This window comes from Filicampus tigris, chromosome 10, assembly GCF_054856515.1.
Source record: "Filicampus tigris isolate MCC_2025a chromosome 10, RoL_Ftig_1.0, whole genome shotgun sequence".
Lineage (NCBI taxonomy): Eukaryota > Metazoa > Chordata > Actinopteri > Syngnathiformes > Syngnathidae > Filicampus > Filicampus tigris.
Window position 1 is genome coordinate 6,205,315 of NC_141226.1, and position 20,616 is coordinate 6,225,930.

General features: G+C 40.9%; 1 protein-coding gene across 3 annotated transcripts in view; it reads left to right on the forward strand.

The window, feature by feature from the left end:
• Nucleotides 1-20,616, forward strand: part of rnf220a (ring finger protein 220a) — a 179,025-nt gene that overhangs the window by 14,997 nt on the left and 143,412 nt on the right. The window lies entirely within an intron of this gene.

Consider the following 20,616-nt stretch of genomic DNA (forward strand, 5'->3'; position numbering starts at 1 on the left):
TTTTGTCTATGGGGTCTTGTGGCAAAAAACTTTGTATAGGATTAAAAGAAGGCAAAAAGGAACATCATGTTGAGGATTGTACAGTAATTGTATTTTAATTATTATGTGTTTATATTATTTCTCCATGTATTCATCTGCCCTCTATTTTTCCCTTGCTGTGATACATGAGAGGTTAAAAAATCTGTCAAGGAGAGAAACGCTCATCCTTCCTCTTGTCTTCACAAAAATCCTCGCCTTCCACCTTGGCAGCCCTCCCCCCGCTATCTCTTCCTGTCACGGTCCAGTGACAGGGTTAAGTTAAGTAAGAGTGTTCTAATAATTAGGACTGGGACTTGCCCACCTACCAAAGTATGTCAGTGTGTAGGGGTGTGTATGTTTGTGTGTGGATGTCTTCCCAACAGTGCTTAGCCAGATGTTAAAAGCCTTGTCCCTTTCTTGTTGCCGCCCTGTCAGTCCCCAACTGTGCGCCACACACACAACTACCCACCCATCCTGCCTGTTAGGGTGGCAGTTGTCACTCTTCTGTAAACTCAATAGTATGGATAGCTGCTCCCTCATAATATCCTCACTGCAACGCTAGTTTTCAGAGAAAAATATTCAGAAGTTTTTAATCGTTCTTTTGAACAATCCACCCCTCCCTCTAACCTTGGATGTGTGGCACATAGAAGCAAGCATAGCATAGCATAGAGAGTGTGTGTGTGCGGTTGATGTGAATCTTGTGGTCACTGTTGCAATGATGGTTTGGCTGAAGGATTAGTCCCTTCCTGTCGAGCCTTTTGTTGGCCCCGCAGCCACTCCATTTGAACACAGATAACTGTGTGTGTACGTTTGTACGTGCATGTGAGTTTTCTTCATGACTAACACTGCTTGTATATACATTTTCATGGGCTCTAATATGTTTTAGATGGTTTCATCAAAGCATCGTCCATGTAAAATGCACCCCCCATCTCTCTAATAAATATTTTCAGATAAAAATGATATGATGCTCTATCAACACAATCATCATTCACATACAGACCGTCATTTAGCCAGACAACACCTAGCAAGACAACCCGCAAACACACACTTATTGCATAGTCACATCCCTGCTTTTGTCCCTTGAACAAAATCATCACCAGACTGATTCAGAAGTACTAAAAAAGTTATTGATCTTCATTTCCAAACACCCCAGTCCACAGTGAGTCATGGTATTCACAGATTTCCTCATCCATATGGGTTAAAAGATTCCTGTCTATTAATTTTGTCTGCTTTCTTCTTCACACCTCTGCAGCATCTTTTTATTCTTCTCCATCACTCCTCTCTCCATCTCTGTCCTTCTATCCTTCTCACTTCCTCTCGACACCCCTCCCCTCTTCTCCTCCTCAGTAATCTAATCTGCAGCCAGTTTGTGGATGCAGTCTAGTGTGACAGACTCCCCTCTATACCCTCCCCTCTTCTCTCACTTTCATGCACACCAACACAACACACACACACACACGCACCCCCCCCACACACACACACTGTTTCCAAAAAAGGCCCACTGGCTTGGCAGAGGGGCCTTTCCCCTCCCTGTCCTGGTCACACCCTCTTTAATATTGAATTATTCATCAAATCTGATTGGTTCCTGCTGATGGTAGCCATGATGCGAACGAACAGTTTGTGCGCGTGTGTGTGTGTGTGTGTGTATGTGTGCACACATACGTGTGTGTGTGTGGTGAGGGGGCTATGGGTTCGAGATTGTTTGTTGTCCTTACCGCACTGTCAGTTCACAAAGCTGCACTGGTCAATAAGCTCAGACACAGATGCATGCTCACTTCATCTATATATTACAAGTAGTACTAAATCACTTGATTTGACGTAAAATTTTAAATCAGAAGTATATATATATATATATATATATATATATATATATATATATATATATATATATATATGTTTTAGAGAGAGAGAGGGAGATGTCCTGCTTAGTAGTTGCCCAGTAAGGAGAAGGAGCCAGATGGACTGCCATGGAAGGACAAGCCCCTGCATGAGAGGCACTAATCATGGCAGCACAAGAGCAGACCAGAAACACGAGATCAAAAGAGGCCGGGGTCAACCACGCCAGACAGGATCCCAGGTGCAGGCTGTGCAAATAAGCCCCAAAGAGGGTGCAGCATATCACAGCAGGGTGTAAGATGCTGGCTGACAAAAAATACATGGAGCAGCAAAGCCAGGAAACAATAATTGTGGACTGCAAAATTTGTACCAAATATGGATTAGAGGTCCTAGAATCAAGATGGCAGACACCTCCAAAGGTGGTCGAGAACAACCAGGTGAAGATCCAATGGGACTTACAGATCCAGACTGCCAGGTATCTTGTCTTGTAGAGCACTCAAGCTTGAAGGCGATAATATATATATATATATATATATATAAATATATATATATATATATATATATATATATATATATCAGGCTACTAATTAGTAACTCTAGATGGATGGCTTTATATTAGCCAATATGTTATCCATATGTTGATCAGATGGAAATTGCATGACACATTCATTTATGGCCATCACACACAAGCACCTACATTTCCTAACAAATAAACAGTCACATAACAATCAATAGTAAGGGAAGAAAGACTATTTCTGTCTCATGTAACACACCCATCAACAGGCCTTCACATACGTGCACGCACACAACTTTGTCTAGTGGAATGGAATATGGCTTTGAGGGAAATCTGACAGGGGTAGGAGTCCTTGTGACCAAGGATGTCTCCAGCCCACATGACCTGGTCCTTGAAGTGATAAACCATAGATGGAGAAGATCAGAACCAACATTTTTTATTACACTTATCAGTCAGGACAACATTATATATGTGAGGGTGGCATCTTCGACAGACATCTTTTTCACTTCGCCTCCACGAGTGTAAGTGTTTGGAGTACAAGTCGCACCAGCCATAAAATGCATAATAAAGAAGGAAAGGAAAGGAAGAAGTCGCACTGGAGTATAAGTCGCATTTTGGGGGGAAATTTATTTGATAAAATCCAACACCAAGAACAGTCATGTCATTTGAAATTTAAATGACAAACATTTTAAACAAAAATAGAATAGAGGCAACAAGAGGCTGAGCGGTATGCTTACGTTACATTCCACGATCCTGGCTCTGGCCTCCCTGTGTGGAGTTTGCATGTTCTCCCCGTGCCTGTGTGGGTTTTCTCCGGGTACTCTGGTTTCCTCCCACATTCCAAAAACATGCTTGGTAGGTCGATTGGACACTCTAAATTGCGCCTAGGTGTTATTGTGAGCACGGATGTTTGCTTGTCTTTGTGTGCCTTGTGATTGGCTGGCAACCGGTTCAGGGTGCCCCCTGCCTACTGCCCGAAGACAGCCGGCATAGGCTCCTGCACTCCCCGTGACCCTGTGAGGATAAGCGATGGATGGATGGATGCCTTGAAAATTAATTTTCAGTCATGTCTGTATATGTCATGTCAGCTCCTGGCTTCATGCAATGAATCCCACACAAGTGACTCTGAACAAATGAGACAATTCTAGAAGGCTCTGATAAATAATCTGAAATCTGATTGTTTTAGATAAAAAAAAAATACTACCGTGTTGTTTCAATTGTAGGGGGCCTGCAATTCTGCGACTGAAAGCTTTGGGGATTTTACGCCGGTATAGCAACACAGAGAAGCTGAAATCTGATTGGACAAAAAAAAAATGTATGTATATATATATATATATATATATATATATATATATATATATATATATATATATATATATATATATATATATATATAAAACCATAACCCACAAACGACTTTAAGTTGCGCTGCTAAGACACACAATATTGCACAACAAGAAGAGACTGTTGGTTATTAAGATTTTACAAATGTATACAAAATTGTCAATGCGGGTTGTGCTTTTTATAACGTTTAGGCCTCCAGAGAATGCTTTGAAGGCCCTGACAACACGCGACTGCTGCGACCCTAGTGAGGATAAGCGGTTCAGAAAATGTATGAATGGATTATTATATTTATTTATTTTACCATAATCTCAAATATCCATAGGGTCTGCAGCACAAAACCCCGCAAAATCCCTTTGAAAGGTAAAACTACGTAATCAGTATGGTGTGTTTTATATGCTCGCGAGAACATGCGCTCGCTCGTATGATTTGCACATGAATCTTAAGTAGTCGTGCCCACTGCGGAGATGAGTCCAAGTATAAAGGACAGGAAAAGTACATTTATTACCTTGTGTTTTCATCACGGTTCTGTTTGGTAACAGGATTTCACAAAGCTATGAGATTTTGGAGGAAATTTGCATATCCAGGATTGATTGCTACCTTGCTTCACTTTCACATTGAATAAAGAATGAATTGTGATGACAGCATTCAGGCATCCACAATTTTGTCAAGGTGTATAATTTAATGCACCATTAAGACTATTCGGCCTTGGCAGTGGTCTGAAATGTTGTGCATTTCAATGGGTATCTTATGAAGCAGCCCGATGCCATTTTTCAAACACTTTTCAAAGTAAATCCCACCATAGTGTGCCATTTTTGAAAACATCCCTATTTTTAAAATCAACTACAACTGTAACATCAAATATTGTCTCCATGGCATTGTCAGGTTTGTCCAACCAATTCTCTCGTGTGCACTTCTGCGTGTGTGAAATTGCATTTGTGTTGCAGGCGTTGGTATAGGCGTGAACGGCCAATGATCACGGAATTGCCCACACTTGAGGAAAAGACAGGGATAAATTTGAGGATGAGCGTGTCACTGTTTGCTAATGCTACTGTGTGTTCTGTATGGCAAATGTCTTTCCCCACACTTCGCGTTGACCCTGTGGTGCCACAGCATACCTAAAAGCTACATCAGAGGGAAGTTCGACCAAGCAGAACAGCAGCAAACACACTGTCCTTAAACAGTCCCAGGTCAGAGTCCGAGCTTTTCCAAAGTCAACATATTGTTTGTGAGAATCTCAAAGGAGGAAAGCAATCCCCTCATCCTCTTTACTCATCTAACTTGCTCTATCCTTCCATCCCCCTTCGTCTTCCTCCTCTTCTCCCCCGTCACTGGTGTGTGAGGAATCCCAGCCCACTGTTCAGCAGATGAATAATTTAGCGGTGTGTGTATCATCTGTTTACCGTGCTAATCCATCTGTCAGCAGGCACCTATCGATTCGCGCCTGCTTGGTAATTGTGCATCCGTGCCACACATACACGCGCGCACGCACACACATATAAACACACGCAATACTGGATGCACAAAAACGCAGTGGAGCACCTTTATGATGTGCAACTTAGCTCATATTCAGATCTTGTAGCTGTCAGCTGGACTTCATCTTCATTGAGTGAAAGTGATTGCAGAGTCAAGGTCACGAGAAACAATCTGATTGCAAAGGCTTCTGGGATTTTCCTAGAGTCATCTTGTGGTTTCTTTCTGTTGTTGTTTGTACAGTATTAGCGCAATAGTAGACGCTGGTTTCTTCTTGGACGTAGGACAGAAAAGGGAAATAGACTCTTCAATCGACTTCATATTTACCATACTAGACAATTATTTTCTTGACCATGTAGTGCTGAGGTCAGTCGATGGAGGCAATACAGGATTTTCACGTTTACTTAAATTCCAGCATTTTCCTATTTCTATTGTAATTATCATTACAATGAACTATGATTAAGCATATAGGATTTGGGTTATATATATATATATATATATATATCGTCATGATTTGCCATATAAAGAACATTTGGACAATTGTTCAGATAAAAAAAGATGATCGGTTTTAATTATCTGACTCTGACCCCAAATAAAAACAGACACTGTATTTCTAATTCATAAATTCCTAAAGATAACCAAGAAAGCAGCAGTGTTCACATTTGACTTCCGTTTGGATTATCAGATCCTGATTTCTGCTTTTATGTCTGTTATTTGCCATATTAAGTCGAGTAGTTGTTTCTCACTAACCAATATGCATTCTCTCCCTTTTGTTTTGCCTTACTGTGACGCAAACCAAAAGGAAAAATGTCATAGACACAAATTACACAGAAAATAAACTACTTCATTTTCGGCTCCACTTCTTTTTTACTCAAAAATATAAAAATAATATTTGTTTGTTTAACACAATTCAATCATGACACAACTGATGTAAATGTCCAAAATTAAGTACATCCAAAAGAATCAAAGGATTTATTTATTTATTTATTTATTTATTTATTTATTTATGTTTACATGTACTATGTTGTCCTTATTGGAACTCTTTAACTCACAAGAATGTAACAGGCAGCCTTTTATAAACATGAGTTATTTGCAATGATAAACTGTTCATATTAGTTGAGAAAGTGCAAGATGGTAGAGAGTGCAGTCCAATAATAAATCAGTGGGTGACCATTGATGGTTGTAATTATTAAATGACTGGTTTTAAAAGCTCATTGATCCATGTCATTAGCTACTTGAGTGATTACTAATTACTGCTTTAGTATGTTAATGCATGCACATACGGTACACACACACACATGCGCACACCTTGAAACCAAACACTTGTGCGCCTCCTCTTGTAACCGCATGTCAGATGTTAGGATGACTACGTTCATGTTGCACGGCTGCAGAGTGGAGCAAAAAAAAAAAACGAAAAAAGAAATCCATGATGTGTCACCTTGGAATAAACCTGTGGTCCTTTTTTATAAGTTTGAGTGTCATAGTGTGTGTTCCAGCTGATTGATCATGTTCTGTAGTCCAAACCAAACCTCTGTTGCCTTCACTAACACAGTAAACACACTAACATGTTTGCTGGGGTGCGCAGCAGGGTTCATTTCGATGTAGAACGACTAATATCACACCCCCACGGCAAAATGCGAGGAATTCTGCCCACTGGGACAAGTGTCACATCTTTGTGTGTGTGCGTATGTGTGTGTGTGTTTCTGCATCTCTATATTTGTGTGTATGAGTGTGTGTCAGGGGGTGTTAAAAGAAGGCAGGGGCTTAGCAGAGCAAAAGAGAGCAAATCTGTCAGCTCTCCCTGGGCAGACAACCCTTCTGACCCTCATTCAAAGACATATTGATTCTCCTCTACACCCAACAGAGGAGGGTGTGTGTTTGTGTGCATGTGTGTGTAAGTGCACAAGTGCTTAACACAGCCTGATGTCTCCTCCATATCCGTTGTCCTGAAGCATTGTTAAATGAGATAAAATATGGTTGATTGTATAATCAATTAAACAGTTTTTCAGCTATTGAACCAATTACAATTTTGGATTGGAGTTTATAAAACATAAAACACAAGGTGACAGAGTTCACCGCTTTCTTTCTCTTTCTGTTTAATGTCATTGTTATGGATGACGATTCAGTTTCAAAGGTGCCACCTTATTAACACCAAGCCTCACATTCACATAATGTTTCCTTGTGCTCTGTGAAGGGACCTATGACCTCTGGGACAGTACCAATCTGGGCGACACATGTAGTTTGGGGCCCTGCTCGTAGTGGAGCATGGTAAAATGTGAGCTGAAATATTGCCGGCACAGTTTATAAAGCTTTTGTGATGCAGATTATCTAAAATTATTGTTTAAAGTGGAAGTCAACCCAAACATATTTTTTTCAAGAATGTGTTCTATGTAGGCGCAATAGTTGAAACAATGCATTCTGATAAATATTGCGTTTGAGGAATAAGAGTAAATCCACCCGTTTTCAGCCATTACCGGGGACAGCCATTTTGTCACTTCTGTTGACTGAAAATGACCTCACAGTTGCTTTAGGCTCAGGTAACGACCAATCACAGCTCACCTGTTTTCTAAAGCTGAGCTATGATTGGTCATTATCTGAGCCCTGAGCAACCGTGATGTCATTTTCAGTCGACAGAAGTGACAAAATGGCCGCCCCCAGATATAGCTAAAAACGGGTGGAGTTTGCTGCTTAACTCATATTCCACAAACGCAATATTAATCAGAATGCCTTGTTTCAACTAGAGGGCCTGCATAAACATATTCTTGAAAATAATATGTTTGGGCTGACTTCCACTTTAATGATTTATTTTATTTCCAATGGGGAAATAAAGGAATTAATTCCAGTTAATTTGACCAACTGAAATTCGACCAGCAACCCACATTGGATTGTCTTCCACCTGACGGGATCCGCTGTACAAAACAAGTCAGACATCCTACTCCTTTTAGTTTACTTCCAGAAAATGCATAATGAATTATGTAAAGGTTAGGGCAGAACTGCACCTCAACATTTCTGTGCTGTGCTTAGTTTCATACTTCAAGACAATAGCAAATCTTGCCGTAACGTGCTAGATAATACGGACACGCTGTGCTCAAACTGCTGTAGTTTTCTCCCAAATTATATTGTGTCATATTTTTAAAGCCATTCAAAGTCAAAAGACAGACTTAAAAGAAAGAGTTTTACTGGATTAAACATTGAGGTAAATGATATTAAAACGCTCCATTAGACCTCAACAATAGCACATCCCCTGAGGGGCATTTTGCATTCCCCAAAGCAATAACAATAAAAACATATAATATCCACCGCAGCTTTGATGACACATTTACAATAAAGGCCCACAAAATAAACCTGACTTTGCATCAATGTCAGAAATGTTGTTCAGGTCATGCCTTTCGACCCTCCGCGGCAGCCCGGCGCAAGGTCTCTGGTAATAGCTGATCGCTGGCCAACCGGTAATGGCAGTTTGTGAGCGTGTGTGAGTCAGAGGGGAGCGTGAGGTGGACCCCGACAAGGTGAGGTTGTTGTCTGCAGCGAGGCAGGGCCAGAGTATAATGTGGACAGGCTGCATGCTGACCCTGCTCCTGCTGACATACATGCGCTGTATAAGCTGAAAAGTGTTGGCTGTGATAATGAAAGGTAGGTGCAATTGGAGTCAGTCGCAGGGAGAGAAAGAGAAAATGGGGAAGGAGAAAAAAGAGCATGTGAAAGTCAAAAAAGATGGGGGAGTGAAATCATTGATGGACTTTATAGGGATCCCAAGGCAAGTTACATTTGATGTCAGGTGTCTATGTCTGAATGTGTTGGGAATGAACGTGGAAAGTATCCTTTATATTTCATGTGCAAATATTTGCTCCAAGTATGCATTTTGGCATGATAGACACATAGAGCAACCTCAACTCTTCAAGACCTTGAACTTGTACGTATGACTAAAATTGTGTACATTTGGTTGTTACTTTGTGCTTCTGCATTTGGTCGACTTTAAATGCTGTCACTTGATTGAGAATATTTAACTAATAATTTCTGTTAACACAGTTGACATAGTCGATAAATAGGGTGTATTTACAAAGGAGATGACTGGAAGCATCAGTGGTTATAAAATGTCTACCCACCCCAATGTGTGCTTGTCTACATACATTGCAAGGGGCATAATTCTCACAAGAAATCAAATAAATAGCCATTTGATGAAACAATTTTGGGCATAATTGAAAACAGAGAGGATGCTTTTATTTTATTTATTGTTTTCTATTATTAATATTGGGCTCAGGCAAGGAAGTCTTTTCTCATCTGGGGAAAAAATGGGATGGTGCTGGAGCACCACTCGGGGTCTATGTGTGTCAGGGTTCGTAGAACCCGGAAGAAGAGTGGATCCCAAAAATGCAGACCAGCGAGAAAGATTTAACAAGATTTATTTACACAACACAGGACCGCATAAAGTACGACACAAAGCGCAGGCAATAGCCTGGAAAAACTCGGGGGAAAAAAACAAAAAAACAAAAAACGATTGCAATAGGCAAGGAGAAATAACCAACGTAAAATCACCTGCCACAACGGGATCAGTGAATTCCAATTATGAAATAAACAAAACGCCGAACGAGCACAAACACAAAAGCCAAATACTCGGAAAAACACGTGATCAAAAAGTACAGGAAAACTAAACAGATTGTATCAAGGCAAAACAGGCACAAGTTCGATGGAAGCAAGTTGAATACTTTCACGACGAGCCCTCGACGCCGCAGTCCTTTTAAAGTCCTTGATTGTTCATGCCGCACAGGTGCGGCGCCGAAGGACACGCCCCCACAGGCTTGAACACAGAGAAGAGTATGACATCAATACAAAACAGACCATGGCAATGTGTGCTTGCGCCTGGTGAATACGCAATAAAATAAAATGTAATAAAAATGTGTTTATTCAAAATATGATTTGTGCGTGCAAATTTGATCAACACAAAATACTAAAAGCATGGTACATTTTAATATAATCTTAATAGCTAAACTGTACGTAACTGCCTTTGGATTAAATTTACACAGAGCACCTCCACTCCATTCCTTTGTCTCCTCTCTGTGTCTCTTTCTCATGCACATACACACACATACACATGCACTCACACGCAGTGTGGGCCCCAGATGGCATGGTGGTGTCAGGGTGAGAGAGGTTTGTTAGGATCAAAGAGCTCCAGTGTGTGGCCCCACCACCCTTCACTTGCTTTCTTCTTCTCTTCTTTCCCTCTCTCTGTTAGTCATTTTATTCCTCCCCTTCCACCACTTTCATTCCCTGCTTCCTCTTTCCCTTTTCTGCCTCTCGCTCTGTCCCTCTTCATTTTCCCCCCTAATCTGTCCATCACAAGTGTTGATGAATTATTCATGTCTCTGTCTGTCCCCGAAGCCTTGTCACCTCTCCGCCACTCTCTAGCCCCTCACTTTCCTCTCCTCCATTGCCTTCATCCCTTTTTCCCTCCCGGATTTCTTCCCCTCCTTTGCCCTGCATGCTCTCATGTCCTTCACCCCCCACCTCCTCTTCCGTCATCTCCGTGCAAACATCTCGACCACACACGTCTTAGTCTTGAACACCAAAGTTTTACCTTTTATAAACATATTCCATTTTTTTTCCTAACCGCAAGAAGAAAACCTTTAATGGATGGCATCATATCAATGAGGGAATGTAGCAAGGCTGGTCTTTGTCAGGATTCCCCCAAATCTCCATCAACCGTCTATAGCTTACACCTCTCAGTTTAATGAGCTTTTCCCCACATACATACTGTACAATGCCAATGCATGTATACGTTTATCTGTAGATTTTATTTACGGAGAAGTTGGACATGACTCTTGGTCTAGTCTTACGGAAAACAAATATTTACTTGACACACCGGAAACACAAACGATAAAAGTGAACAGGAAGGAAAGCGGTGATGATGCATCAAAAGATTCCACATTTAGCAGGCAATGGAAGACCGGCTTATATGTGCAAACATACACAAACACTTTTAAGAGAGATAAAGTTTGCGGTGGATAGCTATTAATCAATGGGAATCCGGATGAATACCAATGGAAGGAGCTAAGTGATTACTGGTGAATTACTTTGTATTTCCCCATAGGCTGGTGTGTTTGGTAAGGAATGTTTTACCGTTATCATTTTTTGTGAGATTTTTTTACCCACAAGCACAAACTACTTGCCACTGTGTATGAACGTGTTTGTCCGTGTGTGTCGGCGTGCGCTCACATATGTCACGTGTGGCTGCTCTGTCAAAAAAAGGGCCTGTCTCAGCCACTCTCATCCCATGTTACCACGCCGATTAATACATTTTTAAAAATGTCCCCTTCACTCTCGCCCTGTGCCGCTCAGACATACACACTGCTCACTATTCAGTGGAGGTTACTGCTACATCAGCAGCATATAGCACACTGCCTTTAGAGGCTGATCAATCTGTACTGCTGCTTGCACTGATAAATTAAAGAAGTCAAGACCAAAAGAGAGAGGGGGAAATGGTAGAAGACTGGAGGAGGATGGGGAGAGAGACGGGAAACTGGAGAATTAAGCAACGGTTGAGTTGGGAGATGCGGATTTAACAAAATGTTTGTGAGGAATCCAGAGTAAAATTTCAGATGATGTGAGAAGGTCGGCAGATAGATCTGCGGCGGGATAAGAGTGCAGTGAAAAGTTACGGGAGAAAGTTGTCAGGAGAATAAAAACGTACTTTGCTACCACAAATTTTTGCAAAATTATATTACTCATGGCAAGAATCTTCACCATTTGTTTTACCATTTTAAATGAGCATTGTCATGTATTTCTTCATGTCTTGTAACTGCAGTTTACTTAAAACGTATTCTATATATACTTCCACGCAAAAATACTGAAGGGATCAATAAAAGGCTTGCTTCAACAGGTTCATGTAGGTTTTCTAGTTCGGAAATGAGGGAATGGGAGGGATGCTGTGATAATACGGTGTTAATTAAGAGTAATACCAATCTTTCATCATTAAGCAACGCATTATTGACTGAAACTGAAACCAGCTTGCATTAGCTTCTCCAAAGTCAAAGCAAGCAACCCTGAAATTAACTGAAGTTCAACCATAATCTGGAATGTAAAGTAACACAAATATGCACATTTCGACCCAACTGAAAAGTACAAAAATGAATGAAGCTGCAAATTTTTCAATACATAATAACCTTCAATCAATGATGAGTATTACATTTAAATGACTACCTTCGTAAGGCATTTTGTTTGTTTTTTCGCAACTCACATCATGAATCACTTTGGACTTGACTGTGTGACCGGTGAATGACGTCTCCCCATTTAACCTGTTCAACATGCCTTTTAAATTAAACATGTCCAAAAAATGTCACATCTGGTGCGGCCAGGCCTTAAAATATTACTGGCATAGTTTAGCCCATAACTGCATCAATGTCATTTTTCCTGCACTTTTTTCTCCTCACACATTTCCTGTGAAAATTAAAGGTAGATTTATCTGAGCCAGTCTGCGAACACATCCTTCCCTCTCCCCTCATCCTTGACGGTGATAAATCCGTAGCTATGTATGACAGCTTTGTAGCTGCTGGGAGGCCCCTCCTGCCTTGTTTAGCTGTGATTCCAGTTGACAGCTTTAGGAGCGTGTCTTTATTTAAGAGCTGCTGTAATTACACAGGCTTTAGCATATGTAGACGGCCAGATATGATTCAAGCCAACACGGCCGGGAAAAGGGAGAGGGGAGCTCAGTGGGTGTATGAGAAGAGAGATAAAGCACAATACGACAAGGAAGCGGGAGCAAGAAAAAGAGGAGATGAAGGGGAGAAGGAAAGAGGATAGGAAAGAGACAGAGAGGGAGAGATATGGCTAGCGGGGCAGACTGATAGAGCAATTGAGATATGCGGAGAGGGCAGTCGGGAACAGCGAGAGGAAGAGATATGGTTTGGCAAATAAAAGACAGCGCGGTGCTGCTGCAAACTGTTCTCCTTATGATGCCTCATTAGGGCTTAGGGCTGCAGATAGTGCCTGTTACAGAGATCTATGGCCTCAGCGCTGAGAGAGAAACAGAAGGGCAGAAAGAGAGAAGAGGCGCACGGCCGAGGGCGAGAAGCGTCGTAATGGGCTGCGAAAATCATAAAAGGAATCCGGAGGAAATGAACGAAAATCAAATATTTATGAAGCTAAAAGTCAACTTTTGCTTTGTGAAATTAAATGTGACATCAGCCGCACTCGATTGCTCTCGGAATTGTTTGTCATAGAATGACCTATGATGAGTCAAAGTATGTCTATAGCCGTTTAGCAAGCGTTTAACTTTTTGCAGTCAAAAGCTACAGTAAGACAAGGACCTGTGATTCAGTGTTCCGGTTGATTTTTTTGATTGATTGATTTTTTTCCCATTGCCAGTCCCTCCCTATGGTCCAACGTTAGGCAAGCCCCCTCTCTGTCCATTTTTAATACTTGTCTTAAAAATGTTTTATTTATTTTGACTCAGCATGAGACTCGGCATTGTTTTAGTGTTTTATTGTGTTGACTGTTTTTTATGTTATTCATTACTTGTTTTAACTCCCTTTGTTTTTATATGTCTGATTTTTAGTTTATGTACAGCACTTTGTGTGTAATTGTGGTTATTTCTAAGCGCTCTATAAATAAAGTTGAGTTGAGCTGAGATTTTCTAAACAATTATGGTTCCAGTTTCCCCTTTACTTTGATATCAAGACCAACCATGAACACCTCATAAATGCAGGGATTATTTTGAATGTCTTTTTTTTTTTTTTTTTTCAGAAAAATGCCCCCAGGTTTTAGACTGATGGATTATTATTGGAATTCTGCTATGATGGATAAAAGAGACCAACTGACATGCATTTTTGCTGCCCTAACGCACCGGTCCTCACGCAAACCTAGGAAGAGATGTGCAAGAGGAAAAGTTTGTGCCTTTAAATGAAGAAGAAATAACTAAAAGAAGTACAGACAAGGAATCGTATGCATCCAGGCAATGTGAAAAAGAAAAGCCCAAATATCAGTAAAATAAATGTCTCCCTTTCTTCAGAGTGTGTAAGAAATATAGCTGATAGTTTATCACCAGGTTGTGCAAGCGCTAATTAGGAGCCTGATTTTAACAAGCTGAGAGAAATGGTGGGGAAGAAGCAAGAGGAGGGCTTGAAGGCAGATGTTAATCTAACCGTCCATTGTCAGTTGCTGAATTTGGCTGCTGGCGATTTCACCATGGCAGACAGCTGTAAATCTACCCCGCAACCTTTGCACAACACCTTCACAATACAAACAGATGCAGGCCATCGAGATACCGTTTGACACAAATGTACCCGCCCCGCTGACAAATTGCCTTAATCAGAGAGAGCACTTAAATCAACAATGTCTTCTACGCATGCGTCCGCAGTGGTGGGAGTATAATCAACAGACATTTTGCCACACTTTACCAAAGTTGTAAATCAGAATCTTTTGTTTCTGTCATGAAAGGACATATCTTATCTGTGAGCTACAGGTGTTTGCTGTGCGTGCGAATGGGCTCCGATCTTTGTTATCTTTGTCTTGTAGCCGCAGAGGGCTCCTTTGTGGTCAATTGTTGATTATCTGTCCGTCCATGTCTCCTTGTAAATCCTATGATGAAAACCAATATTAGGGCTAAGAAAAGCCAATGTGCAGATATGTGCGATCCGATTTTGATTTGTGTGTTAATAATTGCAGGATTCAGTTCCAAAGTAAGCAAAGTAACCAGGTGGTCGACTGGTTAGCACGTCCGCCTCACAGTTCAGAGGTCGTGAGTTCGATCCCGGCTCCGGCCTCCCTGCGTGGGTTTCCTCCGGGTACTCCGGTTTCCTCCCACATTCCAAAAACATGCATGCAGTTGATTGGACACTCTAAATTGCTCCTAGGTGTGATTGTGAGTGCGGTTGTTTGTTTGTCTCTGTGTGCCCTGCGATTGGCTGGCAACCAATTCAGGGTGTCCCCCGCCTACTGCCCGAAGACAGCCGGGTTAGGCTCCAGTACGCCCGCGACCCTTGTGAGGAGAAGTGGTAGGGATAATGAATGAATGAATGAGTTCCAAAGTAATTCAACATATCTGGATAATTTATGAAAATGTATTCACAAGAAGGGGGTACCTGCTGCCTTAGAGGACCACAGAGACTATTTTGCACCCAGTCCTAACCGCAGCATATCCGAGCATCCTGTCAGCATGAACATATGCATTACATCCAGCCGCCATCTTTACCCCTACTAGGATTTAGTTCTTCCCTAATAACACCATATCCCCGCAAACAACTACGTGTCCCTTACCTTCCAGTGCACCTGCACAGTATGCTCACACCTCCCACTGCCTCTCCCAGGTAGTAAACATGCATGTTTATCTCTCTAACCACCATCATTTACATAACTGCCCCTTATGTCACCGAATGCACACGCCCAAGATTCAGATCATAGTCATGATGGGCGTTTTTGCAAGCTGTGTGCCCTGCGGGATGCACTACAGGCCAACAGTCCAAGACGCCAACTGATCAAAGTCCTCAAATAGGTGTTGATATTTTACAGTGGTTTGAATACCAAGTAATTTGTTTGTTGTATTATGATGGAAACAGATGTACTACATATGGGAAAGGTTAGTTATTATGAGCTTGTGACCCTATCTTCTGCTTGCCAACTGCATCTGGAACTTTCGTGACTGACTTTTCTGAAAATGCTTCAAGGTGTGAATGGGAAGTGTGTTTACTGAAAGCTGATATTTACATTCATTTGTTTTGTTAACTCCATATAGCCCGCAATTGGCTGGCGTTATGTTCAGAGTGGACCCAACACTCCACTAGACAACATCTAGACAACATCTCACCCGCGACCCCAATGAAGACAAGCACTAAAGGAAATGGATGAATAGATGTTATTCCACATCAATGGTTTCCTCTTTCCTAAATGTGGCATTGTTGTAATTGAGTGTATTCCGAAATTCACTTTCTCCAGCTAGTTGCTCCGAGTTACAGTGACACTTGTTGCTTTGATCTATCTTTTTTTTTGTACAGATCTGTAAGGACAGAGATTACTTTGAAGTGAGGGAAATTCCATCCATTATCCACACTTTAATTTAAGTCAAAATACTAAATAAAAAATGTGTGGGTTGGTTACAACTACATAGTGCATCTATCAAAAGTTTGGACTTTTTTTGTGAAGTTTTTCTATCATCACCAAATGCCAATGCAAGTGCTACTACCTATTTTTGGTAACACCAGAGCTGGTGCTTTTACAAAAAATTGAGCGTCCGTTATTCGTCCCTTCCGTCGTCCGTCATTTACCTTTTTTCCGGGGTGGAAAAATGAGTCCCCGCCTGTTGGCCGGTCCACCTCTAATTTTAAACGGCTGTCCGTCGCTAGTCTGACTAAACTTTCACTCGTCATGCGTCAACCATCAGCAAAATGAGCGTCAGTCAGTGACGAATACATGGACCGGTCCGCCACATAGACGGAATGCCTAGCTCTGGGTAATAGAGGTTAAATATAAGCACTAATAGAGGTTTCTGGGATTAGATGCTTAAAACAATTGCAAAGTGACTCCAGTGCCGTGTCACTCACGGCGGTTTAACTGGGTGGAAAATGTTTGTAGTTGCTTCTATTGTTCCTTCTAATGGGACGTATTGATGTTGCAATCAAAGTACATCACTATGTATGTACACTAGATTAGAGCAACAACAACAGCCGCCGCAGCAGCAGAATCATTTTGTCTCTTGCTCCTTTTGGCTTTTTAATTTACATTTAGTTGGAAGATGCTTGACTGGAATGTCAGAGAATTACCCGTGTTGACAAAGTGGTTTACAATACATAATGATCACAACAATACAGCGAAATGAGGTATAATGTGATGATTTATGCTGCCTTCGTCTCTCTTTGCGTGTCACCCTCTCTCTGTTTAACAGCAGGTAAACAGTCATGCCGTTTGTAGTGGGGATTTGATTCAGTAGCGCAGCGCATTTCCAAATGGTAATTTGCAGAAATGAAAACTTAATCAAGCATGGGGCAGAAGTGGCCCTGAATAATTTAACAGTGAGGGTAGAGTGAGCAAGAGGAGAAGCGAGCGCAAGGATGAAGACGAAGTACAATTTTCAAATGCTCGACAATATTTCCAACCAGTGATCTTTTTTCCTTTTTTTTTTGTAAATGTATGTGCAATTTTCCCATTTCATAGTGTCTCACGACTAAATTACACTTATTGTTTTATATATTTGTGGAGTACAATAGTCCAGTAAGCATTTGAAAATCATCTCCACTTACACTGGAAATTAAATCACACCTCTCACACATCTGAGCTGATTGGTAAATAAAGCAAAGCAGAATAGAAACCGGGAGCTGGTTCAAACATCTCAGTGTTAAAATAGTGTCATCAAAAAATATGAATAATCTGTAGTCTACATTTCCCTTTTTTTCTATTTTCCTACTTCCAGTATGGAAGTCATCTTTACTTCCCCTCCTCAGTCACGTCACCCAAACCTTTTTTTTTTTTTTTTTTTTTTTTAGAAAAACAAATGTTCAGGTATGCGATACTCACACAATATAAAAGTATGAACACATCTTAATGCAGATGAGTACATCATCATCAGAGGATTTCTGATTAGATTATTAATTAGTTTACCTCAGTTAAACTTTTAATATCTCCCTCCTTTATATTTGATTAATTTATGATCCTGGGAAAGAAAGAGTTTCATTAAGATTAAAGTCGTTAGTCTTCCACGAGGACGAAGTGTCACAAAGTAAGCATTAGACAGTTTTTATGCAACTGCATGCATTGCCGCATGCTGCCACTTATGGGACAATGAATGTGGCTGACAGCAATGACTGCTTAGTAGTTAAAAAAACAACAACACATTAATGCTGTAATAAAGCAATGAGAAACATTTGTACAATTAAGATTTTTTACATTTTAACATTTTAACATCAGTTTCGTTGTGTACTTTATGCATATGTGTGTGTGTGTGTTTTAGTGAGCAAATTCCAAATTCTGCGACTTCTTTGATATCCTTGGGTTCTTTTTCATGAAGTACCTTTCGAGAGGGTGAGGGACACAAAACAAGGGAAAGTCTCTTTCTCTCTCTCATACACACACATGCAGACTAGACTTCGAATTTTATTAAGTGCCCTTCACAAAGACTGAAAGTGAGACAAGAGGGGGAAAGTCACTGGTAGCATAGTAAATAGGCTGCTAACTAAGACGCTAAGAAAAGAGGCAAGTTGGTTACAAGGAAACGCAGAAGTTGTTCCAGTGGGGGGTTAAATGCAAAATTCATGTCTTCTGATCAATTACTATTTATTTGTGTGATTTCACAATTATATGAAACACCCTTCACACATGTTTTTAAATATGCACATGCACATGGTTGCTGCTATTACAGTTACATTCCACTCTTCTCAAATTCATAAATGTTTGCATAATTTGCCCACTTTAATGTTTAAGATCGTCAAACAAAGGTACTCATCAGAAAAAGATAACCCAAATAAACAAAAGAGACTCTGCAAAGCTATCTGCCACTGTTTGAAAACATACTTTTCTCCTAAATCTAATAACTGGTTGGGCCGTCCTCAGCAGCGGAAACTGAAATCAAGCAATTTCTGTAATTGGCAGTGAGTCTGGCGATATTGTGGCCCATTCAGAATCGCTTTAATTCAGCAACACTGGAGGGTTTTCGAGCATGAACGACCTTTTTAAGGTCATGTCACAGCATGTCAATCAGATTTCATTTTTTTCCCCTTAACCTATAAGGCTGGGAGCACATAACCGCGTTCCTACCACTAAAGCAGGGAGCGCTATTGCGTCTTTCTACCCTTAAAGCCGGGAGAGCACACACATCATTTTCTTTATTTAATCCCATTCTCAGTCTCTTAGCCAATGAAATGCATCCAAATATACACGTGACGGTGCGGTGACTCCTCCGAGGATATCCAGATTTTTTTTCGGGCCGTAATGGCGATGCAGACGATCGTGGGAGCTCTGAAATAAGTGACGGCAGTGATATAGATGAGACGCTCGTGGACTTTGAATAAGTAGAACCAGTCGTATGTGATATGTGGTTATATTTTTCTAGACAATGACAATATTGACGGCTTTGTAACAGAATAGATGATGGTATTTAGTAATGCCCACTCAATGTTTTACATTAAAAATAGTGCTTCTCTTGCAGTGACACTTTAGTTTTACATCCTCGATTGAAACAGTAAAGATATAAACATGTCTAAGATCTCAAATTCTTTTGGAATTATGTTTTTATCTGCTACAGGGGCTGAGATATTAATTATTTTGTAGGTGCTGAATTCCCGAGAAAACAGGTATTCGAGGGTAATTCCAAAGACGACCTTAGGTTTTAGAGAGATGTTTCGCCAGCCACTCTAGACGTTAATGGGTTAAATCGATAAAATCCACATTTAAAATCTGCATTTTATGTTTGTTTAATTTATCGTTGTCTTATATTTACATTTTTAGGGGATGATCTTCAAAGTTAAATGTAGGAAACTATGTAAAAAGCCAAGAACTGCTTTTTCACAGCACTGTAAATAAACATCATTTTTCTTTTGGAATTCATCTATAATATCATGTTGCATACTCTTCCAATCAAGGGATACTGTAGATTAGGGTGTATATTATACACCACTGTGTTTAGTGCGTGACTCTTAATAGTACTGTATGTGAGATGTGAGACCCTACAATCCCAAAAATCTGATGGTTGTGCTCTTACACTCCATGAGGGATGGACATTGAGCAGGAGGAGGGCTGGAGATGGCAGGAGGAGGTTCAGGATGATACCTTGCATGACTGCATTTTCCCTAGAGGGGCCCTACCACACACAATGACCGATGGCGGGTGTCCGGGTGGCTGTCTTGTTGGCAAGGCTTTCTGATTTCACGGCCTACTGGGTGGTGGCATTCAACCTCCATCAGGCACCCCTCCCACCCACACTAACACACTAACACGTCCACTCTGCTTTGTCCGCTGCATACCTCAGAGTTTCCCCATCTTTTGGGAGTTTTCAAAATTAAAATGCCCCGCTTATTATTAAAGCAATTTACATGCGCATGGTGTTTTAAACGATTGGAGGAGCACTTGGCTTTTGATTTTATTTTTTGGGAGTGGTGGTGTGATGGGGGCAAAAGCATGATTTGTTAGGCCACTTGAATGGGGCACTAACTGCGCCACATCATTGGCTCAATGTCCTGTGTCACTTAATAGCCTCTGGTTCTAAAAAGGAAAGCTGACCAACTGCTTTTCTTTATGTGAATTGCCACCACAGACCCCTTGTTTTCCCAACACACACATGCACGCACACACTCCTGCACGCAACAAAAGTGACAAGTTGCTCATCAAGAAAAATGGTGGACTATAAATTTGCATTTTGAGTGAGTGCATCTCCTAAAGTTGAGGCAGATGATGCCTGCTCAATCTGGACAAATGATAATTGATAGAGAGGAGGACAGAGAAGATGGGGGGTCCTG